The following is a 14892-nucleotide window of genomic DNA, read 5'->3' on the forward strand; positions in this document are numbered from 1 at the left end:
CTGATCAGCGAGTCCTAGGCTCTGTGGTTTAACCCACAGTGCCACCCGCGTCCCTCCCCTCTCTGGAAGAAGAAGAAGAAGAAGAAGAAGAAGAAGAAGAAGAAGAAGAAGAAGTTGTTATTATTTATACCCCGCCCATCTGGCTGGGTTTCCCCAGCCACTCTGGGCAGCTTCCAACAAAATACTAAAATACAATAACCTATTAAACCTATTAAAAGTGGGAACATGGTATTCTGAGAGCTCTGGATGATAAAATGATCCAGATGCCAACTAAATTCAAGACACCATGTACCTTCCAAAGCCAACCAAACACAAGTTGGGGTGCATCGTTAGGCCTACTGAGTAGCAATGAGGGAAACAAAAAGGTCTCTTGCATCCTCAAGCAGAAGTCCTGCAGAGCTTCTCAGAGTGGCCAAAGGGCTTTTGGCATCTGCACCTGTGTGTGGAGCTATTCAACTTTCTGGATCCCATCGTGAATTGTTTATGAGAAACTTTGGGGGTCTAGTTGTTTGCCTCTGTACTGATATCCATTCTGTTGTTGTTGCAGAATCTGTCAAGGCACTGTCCGAATAAAGATCAGGGGATCATTTTCAGTTACTGCAGTTACATGAACAGGGTCCTTGAAGAGATGCATTCGACAAGTTATCCTCACCTAGGAATTTCTGTCTGGATTATTCCCAACAAAAAGGACTCTGGTCTTTAAACCTTTTTTTTTCAACTCATTATACATCATTTCCCAATATTCTTTTACCTTTTTACATGTCCACCACATATGGAAAAAGGTCCCTTCCCTTTCTTTACATTTCCAAAATGTATCGGATTGTACTTTATACATCTTAGCCAACCTACTCAGAGTTAGATACCATCTGTGAATCATTTTCAAATAGTTCTCTTTCAGTGCGTAACATGAAGTAAATTTCAAATCACTTTCTCAGAGTTTCTCCCAGAGGTTTCGGTCTATATTGTGTCCTATATCCATTGCCCAGTGTGTCATTGAAGCTTTAACCGACTCGTCTTTGTTGTTGTTGTAGTATTTTTATTAAAAAAGAATTTTAATAAAAGAATTTTATTAAAAAAGAATTCATTGTTTGTGATTGGCTGTGGTGATCTTTGTTTTCATGTGTGAGTGGGGTGGGTGGGTGTTTTGGATCAGGTTAGCCATATTGATTTGTATGCTGTTGGTGGATTATTGTCATTGTCTTGTTGGGCTGTGTATGTGATAAAGGGGAGCCATACCGGGGTAAAGGCGTCGTCTTCTGTTTGTCCCCGTGTCCGTTTCAGTTTATTGGTTAATTTTCCTAGTAAGGCTGTTTCCCATACTATTTGGTACCATTGGTCCATGCTTACTCCTGACAGGTCTCTCCAGTGTCTGGTTATGGTGTTTCTGGCTGCTGAAAGTAGGTGGGTTATGAATTCTTTGTGGTATAAATGGGCATTGTTCTGGCTCGTCTTTTGTTTCCCATTCTAATGAAAGGTTATACATTCTAGACAAAAGTTTATCATTATTTTGTAATAGTTCATTTTCAAATTGTGAGCTCTGGTCAACCCTCCCCCCCCCCCAAAAAAAAACCCCTGGTCTAATTTGAACATGTGATGTACCTGATTATATTGTAACCAGTCCGTAACTTGGCTTCTGAAGTTTCCCATGGGTCTCTTACTCTAGCTTGATCTACCAATGGTGTTTCATACCATTGACTATGGCACCTTCCTAGACCTTCTCTGTTGGGGTTGGGGTTCCTCAGTGGTTCTGCTCTTACCTGCAGGGTCAAGTCCAGAGAGAAGCGCTTGGTAGTTATGTGCTGGCCCCTGGCACTTACGCCGTGGGGTGTCACAGGGTACTATTCCCCCCCCCCCGTACTACTTAACATTTCACGAAGTCACCGATAATAGTCCTAAGAGATTTAGAGCATGAGGTCTTCAGTATGCTGTTGAAACTCGGCTCTATTTCTCATCCGAATCACGACTGGACGTGCAAGTCATGAGATGGTAACTGGATGCAGTGGTGAGCTGGATGAGGGCCAGTGATCTGAAACTGAGCCTGGTAAGACAGTGTCCCTGTGGGTGGGTCGTTTATGAGTCCGGGAAACTGGCCATTTGCCTATTCTGGGCAGGGTCGGACTCCCTTTGAAGAAGCAGGTTTGTAATCTGGGGACCTTAATTGATTCATCCTTCTCACTTCAGTGGCTATAAGTGCCTTTGATGACCTTTGGTTGATATGCTCGCTATAGCCATTCCTGGATAATCTGGCCCCTTATGTTGGTAACCGCTATGTGGGGCTGCCCTTGAGTGTGATCCAGAAACTACAGCTTGTGCAGCATGCTGCTGCAAGGCTGTTGTTCTGTAGCTAACTGTTGTCAACACATTACACCTCTCTTGAAGCAGTGGCATAGGATTCATTACCATTTGAGCTAAATTTCTGAATGGATTTTAAAACTATCGCCCACTCCTCATCTCACAGCATTGTACTGCTATTTTAACTGTGTTGCTTTTGGGGTTTTCTGTATACCCCTTTGATATATCACAATGTGAGTGGTTTATAAATCTTTTAAAGCAAGTTTCAATCTGAGATTGTTTGATGCTGAAGCAACATATATGGAGGGCAACTTCTGAACTCCACATGGAGCTGTCCAGGGTGCTCTCTGAAATATCAATTCTTTATTCTCCTTGCTCTGCTGGAACCCAAACTGTTGTCTCGACCCCACTGTTTGGACTGGAACTCTCATACTGTTGAGGATGTTGCCTGGAACAAAATAACCCACTGGTCTATTTCATATCTACAGTATTCTACATCTAGATCTACATCTAGAGATGTAGCTGGGATGCCTTATTCTGCTGTCCCAAATGATTTCCTCTGTTACATACATACATACATACATACATACATACATACATACATGCTGTTTTGTTCTTACTTAGGCCAGGGAGATCTTTGTTCTGTGTTCCAGAATCCAGAAATTAAACAAGCAGAATTTGGCAACTCTCAGCAAGATATTCTTTCAACAGATCAACATTCATGATCCTCACCTACATATTGACTTTGCAAGGATAAAATAAAGCATTACCTGGCTAAAGGTGAAGGTGGTTCTGGCCAAAAAAAGAGGGAAAGAGCAGGTACTTTCAAAACACAAGCATGGGGATGAAGGGAAGCTTTGCTAGTGCACATGATTCTGCACAAACCGTTCTAAGGTGAGACATTTTCTCATCACCCTAGAATGTTCAGTTCACATTGAGTTCATGAAAATATGGTATTCTGACCTGTTCTTAATGCATAGTTGATCACATCTACGGAACGTGATTGTTATGTCCTTTTAAGTTTTGTTATATCAATCATTAGTAATTGTTTAGGTTTTGTTATATTAATCACTAGTTATAATTTAATTAGGAGGTTTTCATGCCTGTCTAGTTTTGTTTTCCCTTTCCCAGCCTTTAATCTATTGATGATTAATGCCTATATGTAACCTTTGCTTTGTACTTGTGTTAACCAATCAGCAACAAGCACATATGTGGCAATGCTGTAATATTCAATAAAAGGGACTCCCCGAGACATGCTCGAGAGATGCCTCCCATATGACGCTCATCACTCGTCTGTCGTTTATTTCAACCCAACATCTGGTGACCCCGACGTGAAGAAGACATGATACAATTTCTCTGTGAACATGTTATAAGGAGGCACGCCAAGGAAAATGAGCAGTGCAAACTTGATCTTATTCAGTGCCTTTACACTGCAGAAGTGAACCAGAATTGCATTTTTGTTTCATTAGGCCGGATGATAGATGTACCTTTATGCTGTGTGCTGCGAGAGAGATTCTTCTTTAGCTATAAATTTGTCAGCCCCCTATTTAAGGGCACTTCATTCCTGCAACGGTATTAGGTGACATGATGCAGTCAGTGGTGTGTCTGCAGCAGCTGCTACAATTCGCTGATACCTTGAAGTGGGGAGACGCAGGAGTGGCTGGCAGCGTGTGACATTTTATGGCTGTTCCCTCTTGTCCTCTCATTGAGCTAATCAGAGTAAATGCCAGTAAACAAACCTCTCTGAGCCTCTGCTTCTGTGAGGCAAGCAGCAAAGTCTTGGGCACCTCCACACACTTGCAAAACAGAATGCCTCTCCCATAAGCATTTTCCCATGTTGCCTCACTCAATGTACAGTGGAAATTGTCTCTGCATGCTAAACTGGCCTGATGCAGAGATGCTACCATTATTGTTCTTATTTGAATTCAATACCTCACGATCCCAAAATACAAAACCTTTAACATTTAACTGCTGGACCTAGAAGCATGATGTCCCCCATAGCTATGCAGTTACTCATAGTAGGTGCAAGAGATTATTGCTATTTATAATAGGAAATAGAGAGTTTCCAGGCTAAGAATTCAAGAGTGTGTTATGCATAGGAGTACTGATTCCTTGGTTAGCCTTTGTTCAAATTAACTTCAGGCTATAATGGAGCAGAAGGCAGGGGATGGTATTCAACTAAGTTTTACTCAGAGAAGTTTTACTCATAGTTCCCATGGATTTGCCTATTCAGTGTAATGAATTCAGAAGCCTGAATCCTTCACTTGAAGCACTGTCAGTTTCACCTTGGACTTAATAAGATACAGAGAGAGAGAGAGAGAGAGAGAGAGAGAGAGAGAGAGAGAGAAAGAGAGAGAGAGACATATTTGCAATGCGATTCTACACATCTCTACCCAAAAGTAAGTCCCATTCAGCTCAATGAGTCTTCCTTCCAGAGATAGAGCATAAAATTGCAGGCACATGAGCCTCTATGGCATTTGTTTTTGTTCTATCCACTCTTCATATTGTTGAATATATGTTTGTAATATCTTGTCTGTGTTTCACACTGTCATTTACATTATTTGCACCCAACACAGGTTTCATGCACACTCCCTGTTGGCATATGACTGTATACACCGTCACAATACTTCTTCATACCTGCAACTTAACAACTGATTCCTGGTAGCTCTGTCTCTTCCCCTCTCTGTATTGAAAATTTCTCCCAGCCGCTGTTGGCCTTTGGCTGACGAAAGCTCAGCAGAACACCAAATTCCAGCTGCAAGAGCACACGTTACCCTGAATGTAATCACCATGTTTTGTTGCAGGAAATACAAATCTGCTAGAGAAAATCCTAGTTCTAACCATAGCTGTCAACTTTTCCCTTTTCTTGCGAGGAATCCTATTCTGAATAAGGGAATTTCCCTTTAAAAAAAGGGAAACGTTGACAGCTATGGTTCTAACTAACTAACGAAGAGATGTAACAAGCTATGCTTGGAATGGAGGGAGATTCCGGGCCCTCCAAGTGTCCCTATTTTCTAGGGACAGTCCCAGATTTACAGATGCCATCCCAGTTTTAGATTTGATCCCAGAATATCCTGCTTTTCCTTAGGACGCCCCTATTTTCATCAGAGAAATGTTGGCGGGTATGTGACTCCCAAGCGAAGGAGATAAGTAATTATACAACTTTAGAAGACATCTGAAGGAAGCCCTGTATAGGGAAGCTTTCCCCCTATTTTGCCTGTTTTTATATATGTTGGATGCTGCCCAGAGTGGCTTGGACAACCCAGGGTATAAATAATAAAATTGTTGTTGTTGTTATGGAATAACAACATTTTAATTGGAGAAATGTTGGAAGGTATGAGGTTCAAAATAGATGTCTCCTCTCACGAGGGAGGTGTGGAGAAGAAGGAAGCGGGAAATTAGGTCAGCAACCCTAAAGGTCTAGGGCCTGATGGAAGGTCCAAGGTTAAGCCAGGCAGGCCAGGCAAAGAAACAAGGCGGTTCTTGATTTACTTGATGTAGGCACATCAGCCTTCAGTGCAAGCTGGGTTGCATCCCAACACTTCCAACAGCAACAGCCCCATATTGGTAGCTTTTTGTGGCAGAATGAGGCAGTTGCCTCAGGCATCAGATGCCTGGGGGGCAAAATGTCTTCGGGTAGCCCAAACCTTATATCTACTTAACTTACACAGTATCTAAATAAGTGGAAGTCCCCCTCCCCCAATTTGTCGTAACTTCTTTCTTAAAATAAACCATACATTTAAAGCACATTTATACATCCCTAGGAACTGTAATTTGCCCAACACAGCGCTACAATCCCAAGCACTTTCAACAAACCACAATACCCAGGATTCTTTGGGGGCAAGTTATGTGCTTTAAATGTATGGTTACAATTTCATTGCTCTCCTTTAGTAGCACCAACTTTGTTGACACCATTTCAGGTTTAGCTCATTTGCCTGCGCCTCCCTTGTTTCTATAACTCTGACTCGTTCTGAACGCTGCCTGCTAAGTTTCGTTACCGAGCATGGTTGCTATGTGAGGCAAACTGTGTCGGGTGGCTAAGGCCTCCATCTTAAATTAGGGCCTGCGTGTCACAAAATCTCTTCCCTATTTACAAGGGTTTGTTTTGTGCCAAGTCGACAACCTGCTTGCTACGAGATGCTGCGTGCACAGCAGATTTCTGGAATCCACATGACAAGCTGGAGCACACGACGTGTTTGGCACGCCATTTCTAGTCATTATAAATCAGAAGTTCATGACAAGCACAAGTTCATAAGAAAGTTGAAGCAGGTCCTTCTCCAAAGTGGTACGCAACTCCACAGGGCACCCTATCAAACCACATTTTATTTATGGGGGATAAAACATGTCCATTTTTAACCTCTGACTTATCTTGAATAGCCGTGGTCTTTCCCAGATCACCTGGTTGATCTTATGCGCAAAGCACTGGGGCATTCTTGGGATTTCAGAGAGTAGCTCACATGTCTTTCGTTGACCTCTGAAGTAATTCGGCTCGAAGCCACAAGAACTACACTTTGCTTTGCCGAGCCATCTCCATCTTAACTCTCACCCACAAAACAGAGGAAGTCCACCCTGTCAACCTTCATAGCTGCAGTTCTGACCAAGAAACGTGTTAGCAAAGCTGACCTCAGCTTGGTTTCAATTTCAGCGAGAAAGATATTTGGCTAACTTTCTCATCCCCCAGGCTTTCTTTGGCTTTAAGCAATAAGGTTTTGGCTGGTACTTTATGTATGATGAACAGGAACGGTATTGGGGAGGTCCCTGGTGCCTTCTGGGAAAAGTTGTTCTTTGCAAAGGGATGATTTCATCATTACTGTGTTCTCTCGTTTGCCGCACAAGGTTTTTTTCTTTTAATGAAGCTCAAAGGGAATATCTTTCACAGTGATTTTTTTATTTTTATCTTGGTGGATGGCTCAAAATGGTGCAAGTTTGGGAACCTCTATAATATTTCTAAAAACTTGACATTTTCATTGATTAACTCTTAGTACAGTGGTACCTCGGGTTGCATACGCTTCAGGTTACATACGCTTCAGGTTACAGATTCTGCTAACCCAGAAATATTACCTCAGGTTAAGAACTTTGCTTCAGGATGAGAACAGAAATTCTCATGTGCAGCGGTGGCACAGCAGCAGCGGGAGGCCCCATTAGCTAAAGTAGTGCTTCAGGTTAAGAACAGTTTCAGGTTAAGAACAGACCTCCAGAACGAATTCTTAACCCGAGGTACCACTGTACCATATTTTCAAATATCACACAATATTTTTTGCATCTTTTTATTTGTTTGCAAATTACTGTGTTGAACAGGCATCTCTCTCTGTTTCTTTTAAACTTATTCTTCCACCAGACGCTTCAGGACAGTGTAGTTGGGCATGTTTGCATTAATCTGTGCTATCCTCAAGAATATGTGAAAGGTAGCTTGGCCTTAGAGGTTATGCTCACCTACTAAAATTCCTGGTTGAGTAGGAGAGTTTCAACCTGGATCTCCTTAACCCAAGCCTAACACTGTATTTAAATTCACTTAGCACATTTCTATCCTCCAGCAATGCTCTCAACAGTGAACATATCTTCTTGCACAGCACTGGCTTTTATAGGCTTAGTGCTGGTGCATGGATAATTTCCGGAACAGCTCCATACATTATAAGTGCCGCAGGAATACCCCTATTGGGCTGGGTTTCCCAGACCCATGTGCAAAGAAGTTTAATGACACAGGGACACGTGGGCTTTACATCTATACTTTACTGTTGGGCCACAACAAACATGAAATGTAGGGATGGTGAGCCAGTGGCCCTTCAGGTGTTTTTGGACTACAACTCCCATCAGCCTTGGGAAGCATGGCCAAAGTTCAAGGATGATAGGAGCTCTAGTACAGAATCTGGAGAGCAACAGATTTCCTACCCTGATGTTATGTTTTGACCTCTCTCAGTTTAAAATGGAAAGCAACTTTGTATTACCACATGTCAAGTGTTACCTATGGTTGCTGATTGTCCCCTTGCCTTCCTAGAGATTGATGCCTATGCTGTACACATCCTGGACTGAGGAAACCTCTTTAACATACCCTCCAACAATTCTCAAATGAAAATAGAAATGTCTTATTCCATTAATAATAATAACAACAACAACAAGAACAACAACAACAATATCCCACCCATTTGACTGGGTTTCCCCAGCCACTCTGGGCAGCTTCCAGCGTACGTAAAAACATAATAAAACATTTAACTTTTTTTTGAAAACTTCCCAATACAAGGCTGCCTTCAGATATCTTCTAGAGGTTGTAAAGCTACCTATCTCCTTGGCTCAGGGGGTCACATAACTCCCTACCTTCCATCATTTCCCCAATGAAAATAGGGACATCCTAAAGAAAAGTAGGACATTCCTGGAGCAGATCAGAGACCGGGACGGCTTCTGTAAATCTGCGACTGTCCCTGGAAAATAGGGACATTTGGAGGGTCTGCTTTAATTCTGGCAGGACATAGCAAAGTTTCCAAAGACTAGATCAGCTTACTGGCACAGCAGGGGAGAAGCACAGAATGCCACCAAGATACAGAGTGGTTTATCGTTCCTTGAGGCTACTGCTGAGAAGCTTGGCAGGCTTAACCTGGTTTTAAAATTGCAAGAGCCATTACCTGTCTCCCTGACCCCCACCCCCCGCTTAGCAGTCCTTTCTCTCCCTTGAATAAGCCTTTTCTTTTTATAAACGTCTATCATGTTGTCTCCTACTTACCTTTTAACTAAACTACACGGTCCCAAACACTGCAGCCTTTATTTGTAGGGCATTCGCTTTATCCATGTGATCATTTCAGTTGCTCTATTCTGAAAACTTTTGCAACTCTACAATATGCTTTTTGAGGTGAGGCAAGCAGAACTCGGATGGAGAGAGATTCAAAACAGGTGACTCCTCTCATGAGGAGAAAACAGAAAATGCAGTCAGAAACTCTAATCATAGGGATTTTTTTTCAGGGGGAACTCACAGGAACTCATTGCCATTCTAAGAGAACAAGAGAGGTGTTCATGGTAAGTTCTGGCACCTTTCCCCCCTAGAAAAATAGCACTGCCTAAGCGTACCAACACTTAGGGAAGCGGGTGGCGCTGTGGGTTAAACCACATGGCCTAGGATGTGCTAATCAGAAGGTTGGCGGTTTGAATCCCCGCAACGGGTGAGCTCCCGTTGCTCGGTCCCTGCTCCTGCCAACCTAGCAGTTCAAAAGCACGTCAAAGTGCAAGTAGATAAATAGGTACCGCTCCAGTGGGAAGGTAAATGGCATTTCCGTGCGCTGCTCTTGTTCGCCAGAAGTGGCTTAGTCATGCTGGCCACATGACCCAGAAGCTGTATGCCGGCTCCCTCGGCCAATAAAGCGAGATGAGCGCCACAACCCCAGAGTCAGCCATGACTGGACCTAATGGTCAGGGGTCCCTTTACCCTTTACCTTAAGCGTAGCAAATGGGGAAGGGGAAATGATCTGTTTCTTCTTTGTCCACATCTCTTTACATTGTCACTCATTTCCACACAAGACCAAGCTACCCATTAGAATGGAGATCTGTGATTAGATCTCACAGAGCATTTACGTTCAGTAAAAAACAGTTGCAGAGCTTCTCCAAATTGGATTAGAACATCAGAACTTGAGAAGGATGTTTTTTTGGTTGTTGTTGGGGGTTTTTTTGCCTGTGCCATTTTCCCAACTGTTGTTCAATGTACTAAGGGAAAATATAAGTTTCCCAGCCCCCAGTGTAACAAGCATGAGGGCGGAGTCTTTTAGGATCAAGATCAGGAGAATGGCCTGTGTTAGTTTCTGTGTTTCCCGCAGTGCTGTGAATCAAACTAATCCAGGCCCTCCAAAAACTGCTTTTAAGTAAAAAATAAATAAATCCAGTGATGAATCTTGCACCATGTAACATGCACTGTATTTTGACCAGCATTTGTTGTTGTTTAGTCATTTAGTTGTGTCCGACTCTTCGTGACCCCATGGACCAGAGCACGCCAGGCACTCCTGTCTTCCACTGCCTCCCACAGTTTGGTCAAACTCATGCTGGTAGCTTCAAGAACACTATCCAACCATCTCATCCTCTGTCGTCCCCTTCTCCTTGTGCCCTCCATCTTTCCCAACATCAGGGTCTTTTCCAGGGAGTCTTCTGTTCTCATGAGGTGGCCAAAGTATTGGAGTCTCAGCTTCCAGTGAGCACGATCTGTCCTTCCAGTGAGAATGGAGAGGTTTGATCTTCTTGCAGTCCATGGGACTCTCAAGAGTCTCCTCCAGCACCATGACCAACATACTGACCAACATATATACTGTTTAAAAGACGGCCGTAGACCTCAAACAAATGGTAAATGCTTTCCTGTGCTGTAAATATGTTACTACTGAAAAGAACTGCACTTCCCCACTTCCTTACTGAAATACTCAGGGCTACCAGAAGATACTACAGGGAAATATTATACTCAACCACCAGATCACTTGCTCCTTAGACTGCAGTATTTATTTTAACAACTACTGAAATGCTGCGATAGATGCCATGATACATGCAAGTTCTGGCACCGTCACTCCTGATTTCTTATTGTGGATCATAGCAGCATCGCAACCAGACCTCTCCTCCTGGTTTCAGTTTCCATCAGAAGCAGCAAGCCAAAGAGTTTTCCTGTTTCTGACAGTGTGGAGAATCAGTCATGTGCATTGATCAGTCCTTTGTGGCCTGGTTCCCTGGCCTGATGGTGCTGACCTCAAAATCCTTGCTAAAGCTAAGATTCGTCAGGCCCAGCTCAACAACACCTTTCCCAAAACCCTTGGAAGAAATGGCAAAATATTTATCTTAAATAAACCCCACCCCAACAAAGTCTATGCAAGAAAGGTGTACGCTACCTGCTAACTTCATTGTGTTACTCATCAAATGTAACTTGTTCAAAATCATTTCTTTCATACCCTCCAACATTTCTCCCACAAAAAAAGGGACATCGCGTTCCATAACAATAATTTATACCCCACACATCTGACTGGGTTGCCCCAGCCACTCTGGGCAGCTTCCAACTTATATAAAAACACAATAAAACATTAATAAAACTTCCCTATACAGGATTGCCTTCAGACAGCTCTGGGGGCTGATAACTCCCTACCTTCCAACATTTATCCAATGAAAATAGAGACTTCCTAAGGAAAAACGGGGCATTCTGGAATCAAATCAGAAACCAGGACGGCTTCTCTAAATCAGGGACGGCCCTGGAAAATAGGGACATTTGGAGGGTCTCTTCTTTCTACCCCAAATTCAACAGGGACTATCCTCAAACTTTTACACTGCCAAGTTTCAAATCAATCCGTTGAAGCATTTTCTATAAGTTGTAGGCTAAAATGTCTTTGTTAATTGAATCCTATCACAGTGTGTGGCAGTTATGGGAAGTACTGTATTGCATTTTGCTGAACTTTTCCTCTTATGCAAAAACCACAAAGAATCTTGTGGAGACCTTAAATACTAACAAATTGATTATAAGCTTTCATCAACTAGCATTCGCTCTATCAGATGTTTGAAGTGTTAACCCAAGACACACACACATATATACTTGTGCGGTCAACTACGGCTTCTGCCTCTAGCCCTCTGCAAATATGATCATTTTCAGGTTTTAAATTCAATTAAATTCAATTAAAGCCAATTGATTGCTGTCAGACTGAAGACCAACAAAAGGGATTGTTTGAGCCATTCTGGATGCTGACTGCTTTAACGCCTTGCATTGGGCTGCTATCCTTGAGAGTATAACTCCATTGGAACCAGGGCAAGGTTTACATATTGCACTGTAAATGGGATCCACCTTGCTAATCTTCCCCGGTTTTAAGTAGATGGTCAATGCAGTGATTGACGACTGGGGAGAGGGGAGGAGTAGTAAGCCGTATGGTGTTGGGGGTGCAGAACAGGAAGACAACACTCCAGATTTCTGCGGCTGCTGCCATAGAGTGGGGGAGAGAGATCAGCCAGGTTCTTTTGCAGAAGCTGTTTAGTCCGAGAAGGAGCAGGGGTGGGTGTTTCATTTTCCAGACAGCTGCTTGTCATCTCTGCTAACCCCAAGAAGTGCATGAAGGCCTTGCCAGGGAAAAGGAGAGGCTATCCACGAGCAGGCCTGGCTTCTTCCCTGGTAGTGATATTTTGCTTGCAGATTTGCAGTGTGTTAGACCCGTTGCAACTCAAACACATGCTTTTGAGAAATGCTAATAAGCATGGGAAGTTGCATAGCTGTCAAGTGTCCCTTATTTGAAGGGACAGTCCCTTATTCCAGCGCCATGTCCCGCTGCTGTACCTTATTGATGGATGTCCCTTAAATGATGTCCCTTAAATTTCAAAGGAAGCAGCTCCTCTCCCTCCCTCCCTGCCGGCCAGGGAGGAGGGAGGCTCCAACTGTGTTGCTTGGCTGTGTTGCTCACCCAATAAGAAGTCTAAGAACGACTGGGGGGTGGAGCTTGCATGCCTTGTGTGTGGCTAGTTAATGCAAGCTGAGGGGTTTTTTTGAATGCTGGACGCCATTTTGTTGCACGTGCTGCTGCAAACTTTGCAGTGCAAAGCCAGGCCGGGGAGCCATCTTAAGTTGAGGCTGCATAGGCCTTGTGGTGCATGTGATTCAGATTCTATTCAATTGAACCTCTGGTTACAAAGTTGGTTGGACAGTGTTCTCGAAGCTACCAGCATGAGTTTGACCAGACTGCAGGAGGACAGGAAGACTGGAGTGCCTGAAACAGGTGAGGCTGCAGGTACCTTATTTTGGCTGCTGGTCCCTTATTTTCAAATCTGTAAGTTGACAGCTATGAAGTTGACTGAGCTAATAGCAGACATATGGTTGACCCTGAACTGATGGTCTTATTGACTTCTACGCAAGATAGTTCCTGCCTGTGTGCATTTGCAGAACAGAACATTTGGCATTTCTTCTACTGTCTTTCCTAGTCACTGCCCCATAATTCCTTGTAGTGTTGTGTCCAACATCACACAGGTGGCGTCAGATGGACCCTCTAGGCATGCCAGGACTGAGGTGCGGAAGGGGAAGATCTTGATAACTAATTCGGACAATTCACTCTTGCTCCTTGAACTTTCAGACCTGAGTTTTGCTGGGTGGCCTTGGGTAAACCATTCTCTCTCAAACTAACCAGCCTCACAGGGTTTGCCATCATGAGCTCATTGCAGGAAGGGTGAGAAAGAAATGAGGAAAATAAATAAACTGCTCTTCCCATGAGTGCAACAGATGGGGAAAGCATGGCTCCAAGAGAAAAAAATGTTTACACTAAACTTTTCTACTGAGCGGCAGGGGGCGAGGGATTCCAAAACCACCGCTGCATCAGCAGGTCTGAAGAGCACCATTGATAACTATCCTCACTGAATTCATTTCAAACGTACCTTTTTACTTGCTCACTAAAACTTTGCAGTTTTGTAGACTGGCTCAACAGGAACAAGCCACAGATGTTGCTGAACTCCACACCAGGTTGCCGGCAGGTGTGGGGGACTCCTTGGTCCTGAACTGTGAAGGACCAGCTATGCAGCCTGGGGGTCATTTTGGACTCACAACTGTCCATGGAGGTGCGGGTCAATTCAGTGTCCAGGGTGGCTGTCTACCAGCTCCACCTGGTTTGCCAGCTGAGACCCAGTCCGCAGACTGTCTCGCCAGAGTGGTGCATGCTCTAATTATCTCCTGTTTAGACTACTGCACTGTGCTCTACACGGGGCAACGTTTGAAGGTGATCCGGAAACTACAGCTAATCTAGAATGCGGTGCCTGGGAGTAGCTGCTGGGACCATGTAACACTGGGGACTCAGCTATACAGCTGCAAATGAAACATTGTGTGTTTTAAGTGCAATATACAATGTGACACTAGATGGCAATGGTGAGCCTTATGGAAAATTCAACGTATTTTTTAAAAAATGCTTTAAAAAAGCCATTTTCAGAATGTTTTTCCATATGTGTGTAGATTCCACCTGGATCTGCATTGGCTCCCAGTAAATTTCTGAGCACAATTCAAAGTGTTGGTTTTTACCTTTAAAGGGTGGGCCCCACTACCAAGAAGACCCTCTGTCTGGTTCCCTGTAACCTGACTTCAGTGCTGGCAGCGAGGGAACCACCAGAAGGCCCTTGGAGCTAGATCTCAGCGTCCCAGCTAAACAACAGAGGTGGAGACACTCCTTCAAGTATACAGAGCCAAGGCCATTTAGGGGTTTAAAGATCTGCACCAACACTTTGAATTGTCCTTGGAAATGTACCGGGAGCCAATGTAGATCTTTTAGGATTGGTGTTATATGGTCCTGTGGACATTCCCAGTCACCAGTCTGGCAGCTGTGTTATGGATTAATTGTAGTTTGAGTCACCTCAACACTGGTAGAATGTACAGTGGTACCTCAGGTTACATACGCTTCAGGTTACAGACTCCGCTTACCCAGAAATAGTTCTTCAGGTTAAGAACTTTGCTTCAGGATGAGAACAGAAATCGTGCTCCGGCAGCACGGCAGCAGCAGGAGGCCCCATTAGCTAAAGTGGTGCTTCAGGTTAAGAACAATTTCAGGTTAAGTACGGACCTCCGGAACGAATTAAGTACTTAATCCAAGGTACCACTGTATTAGGCTCCTGGTTTGAGCACAAGAACGGGTGCCCGTAAAA

General features: G+C 43.7%; 1 protein-coding gene across 3 annotated transcripts in view; it reads right to left on the reverse strand.

Annotated features, from left to right (window-relative positions):
- TEX30 (testis expressed 30) overlaps window positions 1-14892 on the reverse strand; it is a 40078-nt gene that overhangs the window by 12282 nt on the left and 12904 nt on the right. Inside the window, exon 1 of one of the 3 annotated variants that reach the window (XM_081858354.1) lies at window positions 2887-2948. The exons of the other annotated variants lie outside the window; for them this stretch is intronic. The gene's annotated coding sequence lies outside the window, so the exon portion shown is untranslated. Of the gene's footprint in view, window positions 1-2886; window positions 2949-14892 lie in introns of those variants that run through there. 3 annotated transcript variants of the gene reach the window in all.

Source organism: Podarcis erhardii, assembly GCF_964252035.2.
Source record: "Podarcis erhardii genome assembly, chromosome: 4".
NCBI lineage: Eukaryota > Metazoa > Chordata > Lepidosauria > Squamata > Lacertidae > Podarcis > Podarcis erhardii.